This window comes from Cebus imitator, unplaced genomic scaffold (genome assembly GCF_001604975.1).
Source record: "Cebus imitator isolate Cc_AM_T3 unplaced genomic scaffold, Cebus_imitator-1.0 Scaffold6, whole genome shotgun sequence".
Lineage (NCBI taxonomy): Eukaryota > Metazoa > Chordata > Mammalia > Primates > Cebidae > Cebus > Cebus imitator.
In genome coordinates, this window is record NW_016107321.1 from 12,137,283 (window position 1) to 12,148,875 (window position 11,593).

At 43.6% G+C, this 11,593-nt stretch overlaps 1 protein-coding gene across 15 annotated transcripts in view; it reads left to right on the plus strand.

Moving 5' to 3' along the window:
• The first annotated feature begins 4,821 nt into the window (after window positions 1–4,821).
• Window positions 4,822–11,593, plus strand: part of SYNE1 (spectrin repeat containing nuclear envelope protein 1) — a 529,474-nt gene continuing 522,702 nt past the window's right edge. For 14 of the 15 annotated variants that reach the window (XM_017537464.2, XM_037742153.1, XM_037742143.1 and 11 more), the window contains exon 1: window positions 4,822–5,121. The gene's annotated coding sequence lies outside the window, so the exon portion shown is untranslated. The remainder of the gene's footprint in view (window positions 5,122–11,593) is intronic. The other variant, XM_017537517.1, reaches the window with a different exon arrangement.

Below are 11,593 nucleotides of genomic sequence, written 5' to 3' on the forward strand. Positions count from 1 at the left end.
TTCACTGCATTGTGTGTACAAAATGGTTTTGAAGAGATTTAAGACTAAAGGAGGGAGGTAGAAGAAGAAAGCCATTTGTTGAGTTGTACATGTGTTCATTTGAGTAAAGATGCACTTGTGGTCGACTCTAGGGCTGCTACTTTTGATAAATCCACAACATATTTTAATTATGGCAATTTTTGACATGGTATCAACACAGTTACCTAAAATAGGAATGACAGAAATAGTAGTGATTATTCAGGCCAGGTGCAGTGGCTCATGCCTGTAATCCCAGCACTTTGGGAGAGCAGGTCACCTGAGGTGGGTACATCACCTGGGGTCAGGAGTTCAAATCAGCTTAGCTAACACAGTGAAACCTCGTTTCTATAAAAGATTTAAAAAAATAGCCTGGTGTGGTGGTGCATGCCTGTAATCCCAGCTACTTGGGAGACTGAGGCCGGAGAATCACTTGAGCCCAGGAGGCAGAGGTTGCAGTGAGCCGAGATTGCACTATTGCACGCCAGCTTGGGCAACAAGAGTGAAACTACATCTCAAAAAAGAAAAGTAGTGATTATTCACTGATTTTGTATGGGCGCAATGTCTCGTGTTTTACAAAAATATAGAACACCATGATGCGGGTGTTGGGATGAAACTGGGCTGAAGGCAATCTGCAGTTGTTGCTATCTTTGCTACCTCCTTCTAATAATGCAGAGAGAGGACCTTGGGGGCCCAACCTCAGTGATATATAAGAAGATGATTCTTTGTAAAGTGAGATAGAATAAAAAGACGGAAGAGGAGTACAGGCCCTGGGCCTGGAGGAGGAGGAAATGGGTTGCTGTCCTGGAAGCTGTCTCTCAACCTGTGGCCTTGGGATTATATTTTGTTGCTCTCAGGAACTGGTGTCCTAGCTCAATTAGGCTATTGCACAGTGACATGGAGAGTGATTATTTTCCTGTATTTGCCAACTTCAGAAACATCTAGACTAATCGTAAGAATAACTAGAACCATAATAATGATGCTAATTATATCTTTCATTTATTGACCATATACCAGGCTCTGAAGTACTAAGTGCTTTTCAGCCATTAGCTCATTTAGTTCCCACAACAGCTCTATGAATGAGATACTATTATAATCCCGAATTCGTAAGAGGTTAAATTACTAGCTAAAAATCACATAGGCAGTTAATGGTAAAGCTGGGACTCAAACCCAAGCCTTTCTTGCTTTAAAACCCAAAACTTTAACCATTATACTCTTCTAACTTCCTTTTGACACAAGGCTTAGTCTGTTTGGGCTGCTATGACATACTACTATAGTATAGGTGGCTTTACAGCAGATGTTTATCACTCACAGTTCTGGAAGCTAGAAATCCAGGATCAAGGCACCCTGGGATTCAGCGTCTGGTGAGAGCCCACTTCCTAGTTGACAGATGGCTGAATTCTTGATGTGTTCTCACATGGTGGAAGGGGCAAGGGCCTTTCCGAGTTCCTTTTATTAGGACACTAATTCTATGCATGAGGGTTCTACCTTTATGACCTAATCGCCCACCAAAGGCCACACCTTCTAATACCATTACACTGGGGATAGGTTTCAACATATGAATTTTGGGTGTGAGGGAACATACACAGTCTATAGCACAACGTGGCCTTATGTCCTGTAAGTGTTATCTATTAAATCTCTCTCAAATCTGTCTACATTTTCCCACTACATTCACTCTAATAATAAATGCCACAGTCTTTTCTAAAGGATTACTGTACTGCCTTCCTAACTAGTCCATGTTGATTGATTCTGGCTCCACTTCTAATCTGTTTTCCACATTTTAGCCAAAGAAAAAATTGTAAAAACATAAATCTAATCATGTTGCACTGAGAACATTTTAATAGCTTCACATAAAGGACCATGCCTTTGGGACGGTTTTTAAGACTAGCACAGTCTGCCCTTGGGTGTGTTTGCTGCTGCACTGGGCCCACCATTCCCTAAACTTCCTGCCCCCTCCTTTGCTTTTGCTTCTGCAGCCTCATCAGGCTTCCTCAGTTCCTGCAATGCACCATGTGCTTTTCTTCCACAGAGCTTCTGCATATGCTGTTTCTGGAGAGCTCTCCCAACTCCCCACCTGCCCACTTTCACCTAGTTCCTGCACCTCACTGCTCAGATGTCACTCCCTTAGCAAAGCTTTTTTAATCCCTGAAATGAATTAATTCCCCTCCTTTTATTTTATTTATTTATTTATTTTTTGACTGAGTCTAGCTCTGTTGCCTAGCTGGAATGCAGTGGCACCATCTTCACTTACTGCAACCTCCGCCTCCCAGGTTCAAGCGATTCTCCTGCCTTAGCCACCTTAATGGCTGGGATTATAGGTGTCTGCAACCACACCTGGCTAATTTTTTTTTTTTTTTTTTTAGACAGAGTCACACTCTGTCGCCAGGCTGGAGTGTGTAGTGGTGTGATCTCAGCTCACTGCAACCTCCACCTCCTGGGTTCAAGAGATTTTCCTGCCTCAACCTCCCAAGTAGCTAGAGCTACAGGTGCGGCCAACACACACAGCAAATTTTTTTGTATTTCTATTTGAGATGGGGTTTCACCATGTTGGCCAGGATGGTCTGGATCTCTTGACCCCGTGATCCGCCCACCTTAGCCTCCCAAAGTGCTGGGATTACAGGTGTGAGCCACCATGACTGGTCAATTACCCTCCTTAAAAGCTCTCATAGCGACATTTGCCTTTGCTTAGAGAATGGGGTTTTATAAGCATGTATGTGGTTCTCTGAGGAACATCTGACTCTCTCCCATCATACTGTAAGCTCTGTGAAGGCAAGAACCAGGTCAGGGTTTCCTTACTACAGCAGCCTCAGTGCTTAGGACAATGTTTGTTATGTGGTAAGTGTTCAAGCAATAGCTGTTGAATAAATGAAGCTACAACACCCCCCTTCCCTGGGGTATGTGAAATTGACAAGCCCTTTGCAAAAGTCTAAAATGTGCTTCTTCCTTCTACAGAGGACAAAGTTTAGCTGAGAAGGGGAGTTCAGCTGCAAAGGGGACCAATGCCAGCAAGACAGCTCTATGCTCCTGTCTGTCTCAGCCTGGAGAACAGAGATTAGGCCTAGTGCAGGCATTTTAGTTGGTGGAAACAATGTTTCAGATTTGTGTTTTAAGTGGCTCACTTCTCAAGTAAGTAAACCAAGGAAAGCAGCTGCTTAATATAGAATAGCAAGTTGGTAGAATAACTTTCTACCCATCTTCAAAAGCCCAACAGGTTGTATTGGTTCTATGAAGGTAGAGATTGAGAAGGTGAGCTGAGCCATTCTCATCTGTTTCTTCTGAGTGGCAGGCCTGGAAGTCAGGATCCCACTTTGTGACCACTGGGCACAGAATGCTGACCTGGAATAATTACGCTCTGGCGGTTGTCTTCACAAGGAGCTCTGAGCATGCTCCATGATTGTTACTGTCAGGAAGAGACAGGGCATGCATCGAGGGTGATCCCAAACACCCCTCCTCCAGGCCCAACTTCTGGAATAGCAAGTTCTGCAAATAGAGATCCATTATTTGGTCTCTCTCTCTCTCTCTCTCTCTCTCTCTCTCTCTCTCTCACACACACACACACACACGGAAAAGGAACACATCAGATTGGTTACCAGATTTGTTTCAGATGTTATTATTTTGATACGAACCAGAAGAAGAAGAATTTGAAGAAAATGGAAAGCTAGACATTGGGAATGTTGGCAGCAGGTAAGGGAAAGGCAGGCAGCAAAGAGAAACTTCATCTACTTTATAAACTGCTCCTTCCATTCAGCAAATTTAGATGATAAAAGACTGTTTTGTCAGATTGAAGATTCAAGGGTGCAAGTATTATTTTTAAGATTCCTGCAACATAGCTTCGAGTATTTTAGCTGCAATCATCCTGTTGCACTTGGACTTCATTGTTGAGGGGAGACTGTGTTTGACTTTGCTTGGATACCATAAAACCACAACAAAATAAATTCTCCCGAATGCTACCAGGCAACACCGATTTCTTACACCATGAGAAGGACCTGTGGCAAAAGACGCAAATGGCTCTGCAATGGGCAGGGTGCATACAGTGCATGCGAAGAACCTAAAAGTGACTTTTAGGATCATCTTAATAAATAGTCAAGACTTAATATAATGAAGATGTCAAACGCTTTCTCAAAAAGTCTAAACTTTATGAATAACAATTAAAAAAAAATCTGTAAAGCCTGACCAGTCTCCCTCAAATTAAGTTATTTGCTACTGACTTGGCAGCCAAAACGGTGAGGACCTTTTGGAAGCTGATGAAACAGGAGCCAGCGGATTTGGCTCTTTGCTCCTCATCACGCCCTTCCTGGGACCAACAGGGAACCTCCCAGCTTTTCAGGATAGATTCCGCTCAGGAAGGTCACCAGGGCAGTGGAAACCCTGGGCAAAAGTTAGCAGCCAGGACAGAGCAGCTCCTCCAGGCAGCGGAAGCAGCGCGTCCTGGCTCTCAGGGACTTTGCCTTCCCACCTCGACCCCCGGGAGGTGGTCCCAGGGGCAAGGCTTGCTGAGAGGGTGAATCACAGCAGCACTGCTTTGCAGCTGCGGAGAAACGCCCGAGGCCGTGCATCTATCTCCAGAGGTAGGGAAGTCTGCGAGCCTCCGGGTCCCCGCCCCCAGCTCCTCCAGGCACCGGCGCTGCCCGGAGCCGGGCGCGGGGCGCAGGGCACGGAGCCGGGGAGGGGGTGTGGGGGGCCGGGGTGGTGCAGGGAGGCTGAACTGACTGGGCGACCTTCCTTCCCAACCGGAGCAGTAGTTGCGGGGGGCGGGGAGGGGGGAGGCCTCACCCCCCAGCGTGCAGCCGGGAGGAGGAACCGGTCGCTGAGGGCGGGGAGCGCGGCTGAGCAGCCCGGCGCGGGAGTGAGTGTGGGCGAGCCAGCTGGGGTGAGCGCGGGCGCCGGGCCGCGGCCGCCGGCCGCAGAGGGCCGGATTGTTGTCCCCCGTCACCAGGGCGGCCGGGCTCCCGCAACCCTGCAGACGGCGCCCGAGCCCGGCGACAGGGCGGGCGGACAGACCGCAGCGCATCCCCGCTGTCCCGCGGAGCCTGGGCGCAGCGAGTCGAGAGGAGGCGTTCGCTCGCTTCGCCTCGCCGCTGGGAAACTGAACGAGGCCGAGAGAAGGTAAAAGGAAAGGCAGAGACCGGGAGACAGGGAGAGGAGAGAGAGGTGCAAGACGAACACATTGCAGGGAAATTGTCAGCAAGTTTGTGCCTGCACGCTGGGGCTCTGCGTGCTTGATGGGAGGGGGCGGTGGCCGCGGTGTGTGTACGTGCGCGATACTCGTAGATAAGGAGACCGGGAGGTTGGGAAGCCTCTTTGCATCTCGTACGTGGATGCCCCTATTAATATCCCCCTCTCTGAGTTGTCATTTCCGCTTGTGGCACGTCCCCTGGGCTCCAATGGTGCAGAAGCAAAAGGCAGCCACCCTCTTATTGTGATGGTCGGTACTGTTGCTACTATCAGATGGGAGAGGTAGGGCGTTGAACAGATTCTAAAGGAGCCTCCCTTCCTCCACCCCCTGACTATTTTAGGAAGGGCTGGGGGAAGGAAAATGGCTTGAAGGCTGCGCGGAGGCCCGGACGCGTCAGACTCCAGCGGCGCTGTCATGGTGCAGTTGCTTCCCGGCAGAGCCTGCACTAGAGGGCAAAATAACTTTCATCTCCTCTTCAGAAAGATGCGTTTCACATAGCGATCTTGCATTGCTGGCGGAGGAGTTCTGGGAAATGGTGGTGCGCAGGGAGCCAGGTGCATCGCCACGGGCAGGCATCCGTGCAAAACGAAGCAGCCATCAGCCTCACAGGAAGGAAAGCCCCTTGGGAAGGGGGGCTGGGTGTGCTAACTGGGATCCCAGGCTTTGGATGCTGGAAGTTCTGCCCCCTTCTGTAAATAGAGTCAGGTCCAGCCCAGAGAGAAATATCAACAAGGAAGCCTTAGCATCCCGAGATGTTCATTTCTGAGCTTTTCTTTTTGGGGTGGAAAGCTTGTATCTGAAATGTTTCTGTGAATGTTAAGAAAGTTAAAAATGAAGTATTTTTCTCTTCTTGAGTACCCATCCATTTTTTTGTCTTGATCTGAGAATGACTTTCCTAAAGACAACGTTCGTATACAGAAGCCAGACCTATGCAAGAGAAGGTATAATTTTCAATGAATCAGAGGTCATTAATATGACCTACATCTTCGTAAAATGCGGATTTAATCACGAGTCATGAGAATTGTTCTTTGACAGGCTTTTTATTCCTCATGGTGAAAAAAGATTTGTAATATGGATAAAAGTTCCCGACATCACCAGAATAGTGTGGTAAAATGCATATCTATTTTTTTCTTGTCTGTTCATTACTTTGTGGCAGATTTAGAACAAAATGTGAGAGATCTATACTAACTTAATATGTTTCATGCTGAAGATTAAGAAACGGCTTCAGACTGACCCAGATAATAATATTTGCTAGGCTTTGAAAATATTTGCTTAACTTTTACGTTATAGTCTCACTTTCATCTTTCTGAACTAATGGTTTTCACAAACTGGTTTTTTTTCCGTCCTCATTGACCCCGTTTAAGAATTCTTTTTTACTTGATTCCTTCCTGCCAGCGAGTGGGGATTGGAAAAAGCTAGTTTGCCATTTAAAAAATTTCAAGACTTGTTTGGTGGTGCACTGGGCCTACTTTCTGACAACTATGCTGTGCACACAGCATCTTAGAAATGAAAAGAGGTGTGACTGTCACAGGATGTAGGAAGCCCGTAACTGGGCAAGGTTGGAGGCATTTTCACAACTCCAGCTCTAGCTACTGTAGCCACACCCTGTGGTCTGAATGTGATAGGCATGCAGGGCCCAAACACCTCGGTGGTGACCTCTACGTGTCTCCTGTTATATGTGTACTTCCTTGTGGTCTAACCTAAGAACTAATGTCTGGCAAGGAGTGCAACATATATTCTAGCAAGGGATGGAAAGACGGTTGCAGATGTCTTTGGGTGTAATGTATACTATAGGCTTCCAGTAAACAAAATTTAATGATGACACCGAGTATCTTTCATGCTGATCTGCTATACATGTTGTCTTTTGCTTACTTGTTCATGTTATTCTAGGGAAAAGATCATTTCTTATTGTCAATCTATATAATTCATAACAGTGAGTAAGTAACAGCATTGTTCCCTGATAGCGGGCATACATATATGAGTAATATATTAATTCAAAGATGTCCATGTTCTTCTCTACCTTTTGGCCATCTTAGTGTTTATTAATTAGTATCATTATTAAGGGGTGAACAGAGAAAAAAATAATTAGATTTAAAATTAAACTGTATGTGAACTCTCTTTTGGCCATCTTAGTGTTAATTATTTAGTATCATTATTAAGATGTGAATACAGAAAAAAATAAATTAAAAATTAAACAGTATGTGAACTCTCTTTTGCAAAAGACTTGAATAGAAAGGAAACTGAAATTTATTCATGACTAAAAATTTTAATAGTGGGTTTCAATATTATAGCTATTCTTATACATTTAGACATTTAATTAAGTAATATCTGTACTTCCTGCTGCTGTGAATCTGTTTATATATTTATGTTCTCAGTTTATTTTCTTTTTGGCTAGAAATAAGCCACATTGTCTCTGGCTGTTGCAGGGTTTGAAATTTTCTGCGGTAGTTTTCTAATACCTAGAAATTTAGTTGCATTGCTTTAAATATATTCTTGTGGGTCAGTAGTATTTCTTCAGTGCTTTTCTTAGTGTATTTCTTTTTAGTCACACAAGCAAGAAACTGATTTACTAGCCAATGTCCATTCTGCTAAGAGAGAAAAAAACTGAGTTGTGGTATTTCACATCTGTGCTTTTTCACAGGTAGCGGTATTAAGAAGAGTATGTCATTTAACTGGGAGAATCCCAAACAGCAGATCGTCCAAATTCCCTCTGTGTCCTGAACAAAAAATTGCAGCAGACGGTTATTGATTGAGTGGGTGTTCTGTTTGCTTCCATAGTAGCCTGGACTTTTCTATTACAATACTTGCTCTCCTTTGTTGCAACGTTGTTTATATCATCTTCCTCTACTGGCACATAAGCTGTAAGAGGCGCTTGTCTCTCCTGTTGACTGCTATTTACTCTGTACCATGATCTCTTACAAATAGCTTCCCAATACATATTTATTGTGAAATAATAAATACAGGAATCTTACCTCTCTGCTAAGTATGAGGTGGATGTATTTAGCTGCATCATAATCTTAGTTCCTTCCCCTGGAGAAATGTGGAGATGGTGCAGGGACTATTTATTGGTATACTGCCCATCAATGTCTACCGAATTCTCCCATTCCATCTTAAAGCCTAGGTTCGCTCTTCATTCCCTCTTTCCCACACCCCCAAGATATCCTGCACCTACTAAAAACTATTTTTATAATCTTGGGAATAGTGAGTTCATTGATGTTCTGGATCTGACTCTGGTGTTCTGGTTCTGTCATGTTCATAGCCAGAACACTGCTGTTGTAAGCAGTCAGCTGGAGGATCCATGACTTTGCACCAGCCTTTGTTTTAGCTGTGCCTTGTTCCACCATTTGTTTTGGAAATGAAGAGCACACTTGGCAGTACCTCTGAATTTTAGGGCCATCTCTCGTATTGCAGGTGGAGAAACTGGGGCAAGGGGAAGGAAAATGGAAACCAGTATTTGCTAAAACTCTGCTCCATGCCAATCAATCTGCTGGAAACATTATGTATTTTATCTCTTAAAAATTTAATTTAAGCAGGATAAAATTAACCTAATTTGGCATGAATATACCTCATTTTATAGATGAAGAAACAAGGGCTCAGAAAAGCTCACTTTTCTTAAGCCTGCTTGCATAGTAAGAGATAATTCAGCTCTAGGTCTTTCTTAGTCCAAAGTCTGTGCATTTCCTGGTACCAGACTCTCCTCCAGTAGATAATTGTTGAGGACTTTCATAAACAGAACCAGATCAAAATCACCCAACTAGTTGGAACAAAGTTTATCCTAGAACTGATATTTCCTAATTCCCAGTCTCTTTTTATTAGCTTTTATTATTAACTTGTCACTTTAAATTTTTTAATCAAATTATATAATATGAAGATAAAGTGGCAGTAAAAAGCAAGAAAATCATGATTTCACAATATAGGAAATATGTGTACATGTGAATGATGAAAGCAAAATGTTTAATATCTGAAAAAGGAAGGACATTGCATCCACTTTTTTTTTTGCATTAAAGAGGAAGAGGTTTTCTGGGGATTTTCTCATAGATGCAAAGTATTATGAACTTGATTCAATGAAACAAAAAATATATATCGGGGGCCTAGGATGTGGTCAGGGATAAACTTGGTGGGTGAGATTTTGCAATGTTAGATATATAAATGGGTGAGATTTTGCAATGTTAGAGCCTGTATACCAGCAAAAGTTTCACAGTTTGTTTAGAGTGAGGTTAGGCTAGCAGTAGTGGAGGATATAAGCCAAATCGTACCTGTCATAGTATGAATCGTTAGTGTTACGAGGCCTCAGTAGAAACTAATGGCGAATGTTAGCTGGTGTGTTTAGGAAAAGCGTCAAGTGGTATGTGGATCCTGGGTTAGGTATTTAGATTTGTTCAGCTGCAAGCGTTCTTCAGAGGGGTGATGTGAAGGGGCAATGAAGAAATTGTTCCAGAGTTGTTCCAAAGATAGAAAACATGAAGGAGACAGTGTTTGTTTGTAAAACCTAGGTAATCCCTCTTCTGCTGAGCTCAATTAATAGCACCTGAAATCCTGAGAGTCATCTGAGGCTCATCCGATATGCACCCTGGAAACCCTACCTCCTTCTACCTACACCTCCCACCAACCCTGTCCCTGGCTGACCAGTCACCAGGTCTTACAAATTCTGCTCCCTAAAGCTGTGTTATATTTTATTCTTCACTCACTTTGCTCCCTCTGTCTGATTTCCGTCTTTTGCCATCTTCCACCTGGGATTCCTGAGATACCTTCCTAACTGATCTTTCTGGATCTTCCAGTTTTCTCCTTCTCAAATACACCCTTTAAAACCATAGCTAGAATAATCCCAATTATACCATCTCAATTCCAGCTTAAAGTCTTTCAGTGGCTTTCTGTTGCCTGCTAGAGAGCCAGAACCAAACTTCTGAGCATAGCACTCGGGGTCCTCCACCATCCGGACACCACCTCCCTCTCCATCCTCTTTTCCGGAATGTCACCTTGTAGAGTTTCTCAGTGCCTGACTGGTGGTAGTTCCATGTCCCAGTCGTGTTGTTTCTCATGCCCAGGCCTTTGTTCAACCTCTTTACCCTGCCGGGATGTGTCTTACATATGTTTCACCTGGGTGACTAGCCCATTTACCAAGACTCAGCTCAGGTGTTTGCTCTTTGCCAAGAAGGACACCTTTCCAGAACACCCAGACTGGTTTAGCCATCCTCTGTATCCTCGCATCTTGGTATTTGCACTTAGTCCTGGTAATTTTACATTATCTTTTCTAAGTTTTATCTCCCACTGAGTCCCAAGCTCCTCAAAAATAGTCTCTGTGTCATATCCATCTTAGTAATCCCATCATTGAGCTCTGGCACCCTGGAAGTGTTAGTTATGCTGTGAGCGTAAGACTGGATGAATACTGGGTACATGCTGGAAAATTCTGAGTTTAACGTAATGGGAGGGGGGCATGCAAAATATTTCAGGATTAATCTACCATGCTATGTGAATGTGAATTAGAAGAGAACAGAAGGAGAATGATTTCTGTTGCATTGATTTACTGAAATCCCTTTTAATTCCATAATTCTTGATTGAAGGTGGAGACTGTGTGTTAACTATCTGTGAGCTCCAGTGCTGAGCCCAGCTTGAGTATCTGAAATGAAGCGAAGGTCTTTAATATACATGCAGATAAATGATATGGATAATAGATAGATTGGTTGACTGACTGATTGATTGACTTCAGAAAGTTATATTTTTGCATTTGATAACCTAGCTTTCTAACAGCGTAGGGGAGCCATTTATAAGGTCCTTCAGGCACTTTTCACTATCTTATTCTCTCAAATTGATATAGCTTTTGTATGTGGGTAGGTGGAATATTTTTCTCCAGGAGATACAGGCTGCTAATGGGCATACAATTTGAGCAGGGCTATAGGTGTATATGTGACAGCCCAGCCACAGGTAACTATTTCTCCATGAGAAATCCCTTGGAGAGTCACCCACGGAGAGGTACCTCCCTAGCCTATAAGACACTAAGTATTGGGTCCTACTTCTAGTAAATACCCCTTCAAGTAGCCAAGGGAAGTTTGCCTCTACCTTTCTACAAATGACTGCTGTTCATTGCATCACTTCCCCGTGTCTTGCTAAGCTAGCGCTGCTTTCTTGCTCCAGTGCATCCTTCTGATGCTTTGCACATGTGGCAGCAGCAGTGTGCAAAGGTTTGCATACAATTTTTTTTTTTAGATAATAGGCTAAAAAGTATATTATCAGCTTTGCATTCATACATACTGACCAGATACCAATATATACTAGTATCAGTAATGCCACTTTAAAATAAATTATAATTCATAATTATACTCTATTACTTAACTATTCCTTCACGAGCAATGCTCTTTTATAGACTATAATCCAAGTTTTATATATATATATATATATATATAT